Here is a 12,781-nt window from a genome sequence, read left to right on the forward strand (position 1 = left end):
TCAAAGAAACAATAAATAAAAAAAATCTGAGGAACCAAAAGACAGGAATTGTATGAAATGAGTATTTTACAGTTTTTCTCGATTGGTTTGGCTCATTTCTTGAAACTGAGATGACATTCCTATAACTATAGGGTCACTTGGCCAAACAGACTTGCAGTTCTTCACAACACTTGAGATAACCAGCAAAATGTCATATGTCTCCCAAAACGTTCATTCTTGCTTCAAAATGAAGTCCCTGTCCCATATAAATAGTCAGTACCATAAAAATGGCATAGATCCTTCTCAATTGCTTTGGCACATTGTCATTCATTTTGTCCTCCCGTCAAAATAAACTGGACGGTGCAGCACAACTACATGGATCCTCATCACATGCTCATATCGCTCCAAAAATAGTTTACCCATGTGTCAAAACTAAATTCTCTCTCACACAAATCATCAGTGCTTCCAAAATGCATTGTCCCTTTGGCATTGTGTAAGCACTGCAAGTCAAAATGATTAGATGTTTTGTCCTTATGGAAAAGGTCTAGCTAAAGGAATACAATTTTCACACCACACACACTGCACTCATTCTGCTGAGGAAATTGTAACTATTTTAATTCACAAGTACATTTTTACACATTACTGTAGGTAGGAAAGAAAAAAACTACAAAGGAAAAGGTATACAATATAGGCCTATGTATACAAAATACGAAAACCTGCAAGAAACAAAACCAAAATACATTCCAGTAGCCTATGTTTCAGTAAAAAAAAAAACCAGTCAAGCATCACAAATGAAATACAGTAATATTCTGACTACTCTGTGTCACTTCCCTCTTGCTCCTGGTCACCCTCCTCATCTTCCGGGCCATCCATCCGCTGCAGTCTGTTTGGCCATAAATTCTCGTCAACATCGCATCTGATGTCTTCTCTAGCAATGCACCGTGGGAAGAAGCGCCTTGAATGCCTTAGTCATCCTCTACACTGATCGCCTGTGATATCCTCACAGGCAGCATCCATCGCATTGAGGAGGGACCTCTGGTTCTGAGCATGATGCTCATACACTCTCCATCTCCAAGCAGAGAAAAATTCCTCAATAGGGTTAAGGAATGGAGAGTAGGGAGGAAGTGGGACATTATGCATCCTTGAATGCGTCTCGAACCATGCCCTGATGCGTTGGCCACGGTGAAAACTGACGTTGTCCCACACAACAACAAACTGGGGTAGGTGGAGCCCTTCGAGACCCCTCTCGTTCTCTGGAACTAAATCTAAATATAAACGGTCAAGGAAACGGAGGAGCTTCTCAGTATTGTATGGGCCCAAGCTTGCCATGTGTGTGGCCACACCATTTTCAGAAATGGCCGCACACATGGTAATATTCCCCCCCCGCTGGCCAGGGACATCCACTGTGGCCCGCTGGCCAATGATATTTCAGCCACGCCTGCAGCCCTTGGCCAGGTTGAACCCTGCCTCATCAACGAATACAAGTATATGGGGGGTGTCATTCCCCTCTAGTGCCAGGATTCTCTACAAAAGAGAAAAAAAACAAATCAGTCATATAGATGGGTCACCACACGGTCAGTAATACTCTTCACAAAGTATATATAACCCACTGTTCCAAACCTAGAGTGCAGGCATATGCAGAGGTTCTACAGGTAGTTTTTTCACACAAATAGAAGGGAGACATAATGATGAGAGTGTTCTGTTACAGTTCTTTGGCAAAATACTGTGGTCAGATACTGCATTGTAAAGCTGGATTCCAAAGGTAAGGAGGATACTGGTAACCCTCAGAAATTGGAACCTCTGCATAGTGTAGGCTATACGAACTGATAGAGCATGAATAATTGGCTTACCTGCACATACTGGTACCGCAGCTCTTTCACTCGGTCTGTGTTTCGATCGAATGGTACTCTGTAGATCTGCTTCATGGTCATGAGGTTTTTCTTCAGTACACGGTCTATTGTGGAAATGCTGATGGAGTTGATGTTTTGGAAGACTGTGTTGTTTTGGAGGATTGTGTCACGGATCTGTGTCAGTGTTATTGCATTATTTGCAATGACCATGTTGCAGATCTCTTCTTCTTGGCGATCGGTGAGCAGTCTTCTTCTCCCACCTACATGACGCTGTCGCCCAATCCTGCACAGACAAAGACAACATGACTATTTGTAGTGTTTGTCTCGTGTCTTTGTTACATATTGTCAATCACTGTAATGGCTGTATTGCGTACTGCTTCATTCTGCTATCATTCTATAGCTTTTGTAGGCTACTTACAAATGTACTGCAATATTGCACAACTGTAAACTGCAACACATGTCCGACACTGATTTATGCCCCGGGCGCCCCCCCACCTCACCCTCACCCTTTTTTTTTTTTTATGCCCCCCCCCCCCCCCCCCCCGCTCACCCTCGGTTTTTTTTTGGATGTTTTTTTTTTTTTTTCACCTGTAATGTGGGACACTCCTCCTCGTCAGAACCTGCTTTCACCTGTTACCTACTCACCTGATTGTCATGAACGTATGAAATGTTCCAAAATATGTGTACTGTATTGTATTCCAATTTCTCAAAGAATTTTGACAATTGAGCAGACTATTCTGCAGATGATGACTTATACATTGAAATTGTGCTGACATGTTTTGGAGAGAACACCCATTACACTGAGAACCAACCAATTGGGATAGATCAGCAAGATGCACTTTTTTGGGAAATGTTCTAAATGTAGGCTGATTGTGTTAAATGTAGGCCACTTGTACATAACCATTTGCAAAGATGTACTAAGTGCTGGAGACATGTACAAAGCATTTGAAATGTGATGAAAGCAATGAGAAATGCCATTCTGTTCTGAGACACCGCCTGTTAGTTTGGGGATTTGTCCATGTCATTTTGAGAATGTCATCTCAGTTTCAAGAAATGAGCCAAACCAATCGAGAAAAACTGTAAGACCACAAAATAGTTGAAGTATAATAAATTATTATAGACATTTCAATATAGAACTGAAACAAAATAAACAGGTGAATCGGCTTGTAACATAAACAAACACACAAATAAAGAGAAACAGATCAATTATATGACTAAAAAAGGCATGTCCTGAAAATATCAACATTCTCTGATTTCCTTTGTCCGAGTTTCTCCACAAAGAAAAGAAATGGATGCCCTGGTGTAAAGTGAGCTTTCTCTCAGTTGTAAGGCAGCATAAATGAAAATGAGAATTACAGCAGTTGTAATTGAGACACACTTTTCTTAGAGAGACCAGAAATCAAAGCATTACAGAGGTCAGCCCTGCAGGATAGACAAGTGTACAGTAGTGCCTCTGCATGGCTCGTTGGAGTAAGAAATTATTACACTCTGGTAAGTTTCCTTATATGAGCGGTTATGAGAGGATCCACATGATGAACATGGACGGCAGGAGGTAGAAGGATATCTTAGCTTGATTTATTTAACAAAACTATAACAAATGCGGCCAAGTCGGCACTCCACAAAACTAAATTTGAGAAACTCAGATCTGAGTAATAACAAAACTCTGACTGAGAACTTGTATCGTGTATACAGAGCCACACAAACCATGGATGAAACAACAGTGAGGATCTGACAATGACTGAGAACAAACAGAGAGCTTGAATACAATGTGGCACAAGTGATTAGGTAAAGGATGCAGCTGAGAAAACTGAACACTTGTGAGTGTGGAACTGATGACTAGAACATGGAAACTGAGTAAACTATAAGTGAGAATGTGAAACCAGAAAGTAACATGACTAAACCAAGACTAAACAAACTGCAAAAAGCCCTAATCAAAATGAGTGACTAAACAGGAAAACAGAATAGAGACAAAATCCAGAAAACTCAAAATATGAAAAACAAAAAAACACAAACCCTAACAATAGCACACATGAGTACTTAGGTTTCCTTTGTAAGGTTCAAAACTGGGATATGAGACCAAAGTCAAAATAAAAAGATCCTTTTGATGAGTTGAGTGCCAGTGCTCACAGTTCCACATCATGTTTCTATCTCTGACCAACACTTCACATTTATCATAACTTAGCAGTAGAAAATTCACTGACTTAATCTATAATTTTGTTAAACATTCCCATTCATAATTATTCTGATTATAAAATACAGGCTGACATTCATATAGAGTCAGACACAAAGCTAAGCATTGAACCATATATAATTTGCATAGCTTTGAATATTGATGTCAACTGCTCTTTATAACTTAGTGTGACACATGGTTATGTCCATGTTTTACTTATTGATCAGCAACTTGGTGCATCAGCATACAGAAGTTATGCATGGATATAGTTATCTGAAAACCTGCTGACACTTTGATTACAGTAAACAAGAAAGTGGGGATTGTATATACCGGGGAAGTAATGGCATAGATAGATAGATAGATAGATAGATAGATAGATAGATAGATAGATAGATAGATAGATAGATAGATAGATAGATAGATCCCGAAGGAAAATTCAAGCATCCAGTGGCAAAACATTTGCAAAACACAAATAAACACTTTAAAAATATAAAATGACCGTACAAGTAGCAAAGAAATAAAGAAGCACCATCACTGAGAGTTGTTGTACAGCCTGATGGCCAGAAGGAAAAAAAAATCATTCTTGAGTCTGTTGGTGGAGCATGATTGAGACTGCTGTGTGCCACTGAACACACTCCTCTGCCTGATGAAGGTGTTGTGCAGAGGGTGGTGGGCGTGGTGGGTAGTTGTCCAGTATGGACAGCATTTTGTCGAGGGTCCTTCTCTGCTTTCATCTGGTTTTATAGATAAGTACAGCTGAGTATCATCATCATAGCAATGGAAATGTATGCCATGCTATCTAATAATGTTACCTAACGGAAACATGTATAAAGTGAAAAGAATAGGTCCATGCACAGAACCCTGAGGAACTCCATGACTTACTCTGGTGTGTGAGGAACAAGAACAAGAACAAACTGAAATCTATCAGATAAATATGACTTAATCCAGCCTAATGCAGTTCCTTTAATCCCAATAACGTGTTCAAGTCTCTGTAACAGAATGCTGTGATCGACCGTATCAAATGCAGCACTGAGATCCAACAGGACAAGCACAGACACAAGTCCGCTATCAGAGGCTAAGAGGAGATCATTGGTAACTTTCACCAGTGCTGTTTATGATGCATTCTGAATCCTGACTGAAACTCCTCAAACAGATTGTTTCTATGTAAATGAGCACAAAGTTGAGCTGCAACTATTTTTTCAAGAAATTTAGACAAAAAAGGTGGATGTAGGTTGATAATGAGCTAAGAGTATGTTTTTTAACTTGTGTTTCCCTGTTCCAACAGGTATGGTGTTATGGTGTTTGTTGTCCCCTCTTTTCTGTCATCTCAAACCCCAGCTGGTCAAGGCGGATGGCCACCCTTCCTGAGTCTGGTTCTGCCAGAGGTTTTTTCCTGTTAAAAGGTCGTTTCTCTCCACAGTCGCCTCATGCACGCTCAGGACGGTAGATTGGACTGAAGAGAAGTTTTGGTGCAATTTGTTGGTTTCCTTAGCTAGGAAAATGTTTTTGAATTGGCTCTATATGAATTAATTGGATTATTTTGAAATTAATCAATTGGATTTCATTGAATTATGATGACAATGAATTGAACTCCAATTGGCTTGAAATGGACTATATTATTTAAGTGCCTTGAGATGACATTGACGTTTGTTGTAAATTGGCACTATATAAATAGAACTGAACTGAATTGAATTAATGTGAGCTGATGCCATGCCTTGTCACAACACCTATGTAAATGATCCACATCAATAAAGTGTATTGGTCATTTAATCAGAATCAAGGAATGGCAAAAGAAAACCACAGTAAAGCATGGTTCACTTCTGGAGAAACTCTAGTCTTGAAACATGAGCATTTAGAGATGTTCCAACAAGAGTGTGCAGTGATACCGTTATTGTAGACAAGACAGTGGAGCATTTAGGGAAAAAAATATATGAATTCTAAATCAGAGAGAAACCGGAAACAAATTAAATAAAATAGGGATGAACTGACATTCAGGTGTGACACTGTCATCAGTGTAGATTATGCTGTCTGTGAGGCAGAAGAAGGGGGAAATTAAGCAGTAATTAAGTGAAAACTAGGCTAAGAAGTCTGAACATAAATCTAATGAGAATACAGCAGCTTTATAGGGGAAGAGGGAAGGAAAAGGCTGACAGAAGAAAAGAAAAAGAATGATGCATGAAGAGAGAAAATGGTAAAGGGAAATAATCTCAAACAAACCAGGAGAAAGGGATGCAATGCAATATTAGGGAGACTGAACAAAAAAAGCATGACAAAGGGAATACAGCAAGAAGGAAAAAAGAAAAAGAAGATCATTAAAGGCATGAATGTGAAAAACTGAGAAATGTAAAACTGGGCAAAATGAAAAATGCAACAATAAAGAAAGCAAGAAGGCATGGCAAGGCATGGAAAATGTGAAGACAGAATACATAATTGTAAGAAAGGATTGCAAAATTAAAATATGCACATATTAGAAATTCATAATAAATAAATAAAAAATTGAAAAAGGCAAAGAAAATTACTTCAGGGAGGAAATATCCATAAATCATGGAAAGATTGAATGCAAGAATGAAAGAAAAGAAAAATAAGACAAAAAAGAAGGAGGTAAAAGATGGCAGGACTGAATGAAATACTGAATAATGAAACAAAAACAGATAGTGTGTTTTAATGGGATACTATTTTGTTAACGGGAGTAGATATCATGATTGTGTCTCGTTGTAATCAGATGCTAAAATATTTCAAGCAATTAAAATTAAATCTACAAAGCTCTAAAAATGCAATACAGTAAAAATGGAGCAGAAACAGAGAAACACAGAACTAAATGAACCAGCTTTCTTATTTTCTTTTCTAATGAAAAATTAGATGTCCTTTCATCTAGAAAATTCAGTAGTGCTTTTCCACTGGAAATTGTTCTGTTAATGTGAAATAAATGCATTTTAACTTTATGAGATACTTCTCCTATACATCATGCAATGTTTCAAAAGATTTATTTGTGGCCTACTTAGCTTTGAAAAAAGCAGATTTTTACACATTGCAGACTTTTTAAAATTTTTAAAGACAGTTCCACCCTCTTGTCTAAATATGTGAATTTCCAACAATGAAAAGACCAAGATGGCAACATCTGAATGCTGAACTGAAGTCTTCAAAATGGCAGTTCAAAAACCAAGTGGTGATAGAATAGTTACTATGTTTACTTCTTAAGATTTTATTTCTTCCTCAGATTTGAGATCAAGTGTCTTTGAAGCAGTTCTCTATTGAATGCTGTTTAACCTGGGAAACGTGTCCTGCTCCTCACCGACACCATCCATCATGGCTTCCAAGGGGAGGCAGGGACACCTGATGATCCCAGGAGGACAGCTCCCTGAGCTGAAGGTTTTTGCTATTTAGAGCAGAAGGAAATTAGATTAAAAAATGTTATTATTATTTAATTTGTTTATTTATTGATATTTTGTTTGTTTGTTTTAAAATTGATAAACACGTTTTGCGAAATAAATCAGTGGAGAGAGTTTGTCCTGTGTGTCCCTCGATATTCAATGTTGAAGGACACGCAGGATTCACATGGTGAACTTGATCATATTCTATCTGCCTGAATAGCACCAAAACCAGGTTAAATTTATTTAAATCAATCGTTTCATCTGAGGACCAATTTGCTTTTTCTTGATTCATGTTTATTTTTATTCATACGCTTGTATTAACATGGCTGGATCAGATAAACTCAAAAGTGCCCTGTCGTAACATTAAAACAAACTATTCACTTCTCAATAGCTAAACACTATTCTAGCATACTTTGTTAGATATACAGTATATAAATATCACTGCAAATATTGAATATAATTTTTTTGTATGAATGTTATTTTAAATCATTCAACAAAACTTGGATTTAAATTCTTCTTTTTGTTTGACAGTCCACAGGTCTGGCCAGTCACTACTGATGTCTACAGAAAAACATCCAAAATGATGCATGCATATCTCTCTATCTCACACACCCACTCACACTATTGTGATCACAATATTCACCAGCAGGACATACGGGTCCCCCTCTTTACATTAATAATCTGGGCAAAGTGAGGCTGCACATCTATAAACTGGAGATGCATTTAACTGCCTTTAAATACTCTGACCTGGTGGTGGTAGACTGGCTCCTTGTGTCTGCCCACACTGACTTGCCTGGTTGGGAGCTGCCAGGGCTGCTGGTTTCATGGCTGGGGTCTGACTTGTGCTTCTTTACAAAGAAGTCTGCAATATTTCCCTTTCTTTTCATTGTTATCTGTCTCTACACAAAATGAGACAGCCTGGTTAAACCTCAATATTGTGTTAATCTTAAACCATTTGTCTCCATTCTTGTGCTTTAACTTACTTTAAAATCAACTACCAGCCATTTTGCTATAAAATTAAACCAGATCATGTAGGATAGTCAGTTTAAGTACCTTGGCTAAAGTTATACTTTTAGACCTTTATAATAACAAACAAGCTTTATGGACATTGTAACAAATGCCAAAAGATTATATCAGTTTCATCTAACGTTACAGTATGAAATCCTTACGAACTGTTGATTATACACTTACTGAAAATCAACAATTATATGGTTTCCCTCCACATTATCCCAACACAGTGGTACGTTGAGTTACAAGTTTAATTGGTTCCGTGACACAGCTCATAAGTCAAATAGCTCGTACGTCAAATCAATATTCACCATTGAAATTAATGGAAATGCCATTAATCCGTTCCATGCCCCCCCAAAAAACCTCCCAATTTTTTTTGTTACGGCTTAAATTTATTTTTAAATAACAAACATTGTAGAAGAACATAAAACAATATGATAAAATAGAATGTAAAGAAATACTGATTTTCTAAAGTGTATTTCTCTGGAGATCAGACGCTTGGACTGGCAGAAGATGCTGGCGGAGGAGGTTTGCAACTTAAAAAAAAGAAACTTAATCATCTTCACTGACGTTTGGCTAATTCGTCACGCTTTCCTCACTTTCATCTGCAGCGCGTTTTAATAAAAACCTGTCCCAGGAGGTTTGGTTAATCCTCCCTTTCAGAATGTTTCTGTTTCTGTGACATTATAAAGCGCAGCTGCACGACCAGTTGCATTTTTCAGGGTGTTTCTTTTCAATGGACTTGTTGTTTAGCCAAACAAAGTTTGGCTGCAACTGCATAAATGCGAGCCCAAAACACGAGATGCTTCCATGTGAACGAGTAGGAGGCGGGATGCCGTCCGGATTCACTCATCAAGCCAACTAGCGGCGGTGTTCCTGAAGCTTCATAACAAATAACTTAAATTTCTGCTTGCAAACCAAAGCAAAAATAAATAAATAAATAAATAAATAGACGGAATAACGGCTCTTAAAAAAACTCGGGACACTCTTAACTCAAGGTACCACTTCATAGTGCTACATAGCTTCATGCTAACGTGACATTAGCCTTTCATAACTTTAGCCTAACAATTGGCAACAAAATCTCTTCTCTAAATGTGCAGTCTTTAAAAACAATGACTCATTTGGAAATCACATTAAAACTTAAAGGTGGGGTATGAGATCTTGGAAAAACGGTTCCTGCAAGCTATATTTTTGAAAATACACAACCTTGCCTCTCCCTTCAAACCACCCCTCGAAACCACGCCTTCAAAACACATGAACGAGTCACGAGTCTGTGAACGCGCAGGGGGGAGGGGTGAGGGGGGCTGACAGTTGATTGGCAAGTCAGAATCCAATAGAAGTAACTCTCATCATTACTTCTATTGGTCAGACATTTCCTCTTGCTACACCCTCTACAATGGACTAAAATACAATTTTTTTTTCCAAACATTCTATTTTAGTGGGTGCAATGGGGTCGTGAGGAGGTTTTCAGACAATATGATAAAAAATGCTCCAGAAAACATCTCATACCCCACCTTTAACTCAAAATGATGTATTTCACGAAAGTAGGTCCACTCTGCCAGTGGGTTAAAGAGGACACTCTCTGCGCCTGCCACTCATTTAAAAGACGCCGCGTTTCTCATTCATCTTTCAACGAGACTTGCCTGTCAATCAACTAGAGTGACACCTGAGGTGTCCAATCAGGTTCCAGAGGTGGCCGTTCGGGAGTCGAAAGAGCCGGCTCTTCTTTGGGAGCTGAGTCAAAAGAGCCGGCTCTAGGAAAAGAGCAGAGCTTCCCATCACTAGCTCCGACTAGTCTCACAATATAGTCGTCTCTGACGTAATATCAAATTTCCCGGGCCGGCGGCCAGGTCGCGGACAACAGTCTGTGATCGGGTGAATGTCCGTTCAGTTTGACCAATGCCTTTTCGTGCAGCGTAAGGGGGCTGATGAGCGCTCCTTTTTGTATGTTGGTGCACTACGAGGGTGGGCAAACGGGTTTACTTTTGGAAAATGTGGGGGGGTGAAATTACCTCGCTGTAAAAGTGGGGGTGTCGAAACACCCACATCCCCCATGGGTGCAACGCCCATGCTGTGAACATCTTCCCTGCAGCTTTTAGAATATCTCCTAAAGCCAACTCCCTCATCCTCACTTGGTTGGGGAAAAAAACATATCTCTGGATGAAACTGAAAAAAGTCAGTGTAGCATCACAGTGACACAGGACCCATGGCACTGAGCAGACCTGGCTCCCACAATGCATCAGCTGTCCTCAAATATCAATTTTACACTTGACTTCACACAGCTAGCTCCCTATCAAGGACTCCTTAGGCTCACTCCGTCCATTTGTCAGTAGTAGCTCATCAGTGGAGGGGCTGGCCCACAGACACACACACACACACAAAGATGTACTGTATATTCACTGCAGACAGTCCTCGTTGTAGTTTAGTGGCTTTCATAGACAAATAGACGAGACGTTTGGAGGGAAGTTATCAAATACTTCTCAAAAACCTGTTAAAAGTTTAAAGTAATTCAGAGGTCCTATTCACAAAAATTCTAAGAATCCTCTCAGAGAGCTCCTACCTTAGCTGAAAACTTCTAAATAAGAGTCTTAGCTTCATAGTGACTCAGGACTGATCTCAGAGCAAGTCCAGCAAAGTAAAAAGAAAAACTCTCATGTTAGTGAGGAGGCAGAGGTGACCCTGTTGCACACACACAAACACAAAGAATACACAGAAAGGCATTCTGAAATATTATTTTATGAGCTTCGATTATTTTTAAATAACTGGCCTATCATTGCTTATTGTACTTTTTTCTACATTTTATTTACATTTGATTTACCATGCTGGTAATTTTGTAAATTGTTTATAAGACAATAACAAGAACTGGTATTCTGGAGATGCTGTTTATAAAAGGTTGCGACAACCAAATCATTACTACTGTATGATTGCATTTTCCCAGTAGCAAAATATCTTAAAGGAGAATTCCGGCATTTTTACAAACATATCCCATCTGTTGGAGACCAAGGAAAGTGGGCCAAAGGGAAAAATGCGAGAAATTTTCATGCCCGCTGCGCAAAGTTGTCCGATTGTGCTGATTTCCATGAAAGCGGGCTCTATCGGGCAAGCTTTTAACCTTTCCTGAGGCTCTTAACGTGTATCAAAATACTTTTTACCGAATTGGCCGTGATCAATTCAACCCAGGGGCTAACCATACCATTAGCTAGCACAGACATTATACATTTTGAGATTTCAAAAACAGCGTACTTACCTTTCTCAGCTTCCGTGTTCCACAGGCGTGCGCACAAATTAATCGATCACCGAAGTCATACACTATAGTATTCCAAAGTACTGTCTTCCTCTGTGGTCAGTGCAATACAATGTCCACATTTGCACCACCATGTCTCCCCAATGCGTGACCTAGCAGCAGCTCCCATTTCTGGATCATCGTTTTGAGCCATCCTCGCTGCATCTTGTGCCAACAACTCTTCATCAGTGTATTCTGGTTCAAAAAGATAACCCCGACCATCAAACTCGTCAAACTCTTCCATTCCAACATCAGAATCTGACGAACTGTCCATCTCGAAATTGCTTCCAATAAAATCCTGAGGGTTCTTATCTCCCACAGTCATGTGACACGTCATGACATCACGGCAAAAATGGGTGTTGAAACGAGTCAGCTGTTCGATAGGAAACAATAACAAACATGGCAATGTGTAGTTCGGTTCCCGAGGGTCGTTTTTGGTGGACAAAAAGACAATTTTGGAATACTATAGTGTATGACTTCAGCGATCGATTAATTTGTGCGCACGCCTGTGGAAGACGGAAGCTGAGAAAGGTAAGTGCGCTGTTTTTGAAATCTCAAAATGTATAATGTCTGTGCTAGCTAATGGTATGGTTAGCCCCTGGGTTGAATTGTATTGCTACTGACACCACGGCCAATTCGGTAAAAAGTATTTTGATACACGTTATGAGCCTCAGGAAAGGTTAAAAGCTTGCCCGATAGAGCCCGCTTTCATGGAAATCAGCGTAATCGGACAACTTTGCGCAGCGGGCACGAAAATTTGTCGCGTTTTTCCCTTTGGCAAACTTTCCTTGGTCTCCAACAGATGGGATATGTTTGTAAAAATGCCGGAATTCTCCTTTAACTCAGTCATTGCTATCATCTCTGGCATCATGGCATTTTTTGCATTTTGATGAAAATTAATCTCAAACAATTGCTAGCAGCCCTTTGTTTTTAAGATAAAGCTCAAAACCTTCCTTTATCAAACCTTATTTCAACTCACTTAACATTTTGTGCACTACTAACTTTGATATGCTTTGTTTTATGTTTTATATAAATTTAACACTTTTTGTTGGTGAAGATTCTCTGTCATCCAGGTCATGGTAATCATAAGAGTTTGAATGAGGGCAACTGGACTTCTTTT

The sequence above is a fragment of the Odontesthes bonariensis genome, chromosome 7 (genome assembly GCF_027942865.1).
Source record: "Odontesthes bonariensis isolate fOdoBon6 chromosome 7, fOdoBon6.hap1, whole genome shotgun sequence".
Classification (NCBI taxonomy): Eukaryota; Metazoa; Chordata; class Actinopteri; order Atheriniformes; family Atherinopsidae; genus Odontesthes; species Odontesthes bonariensis.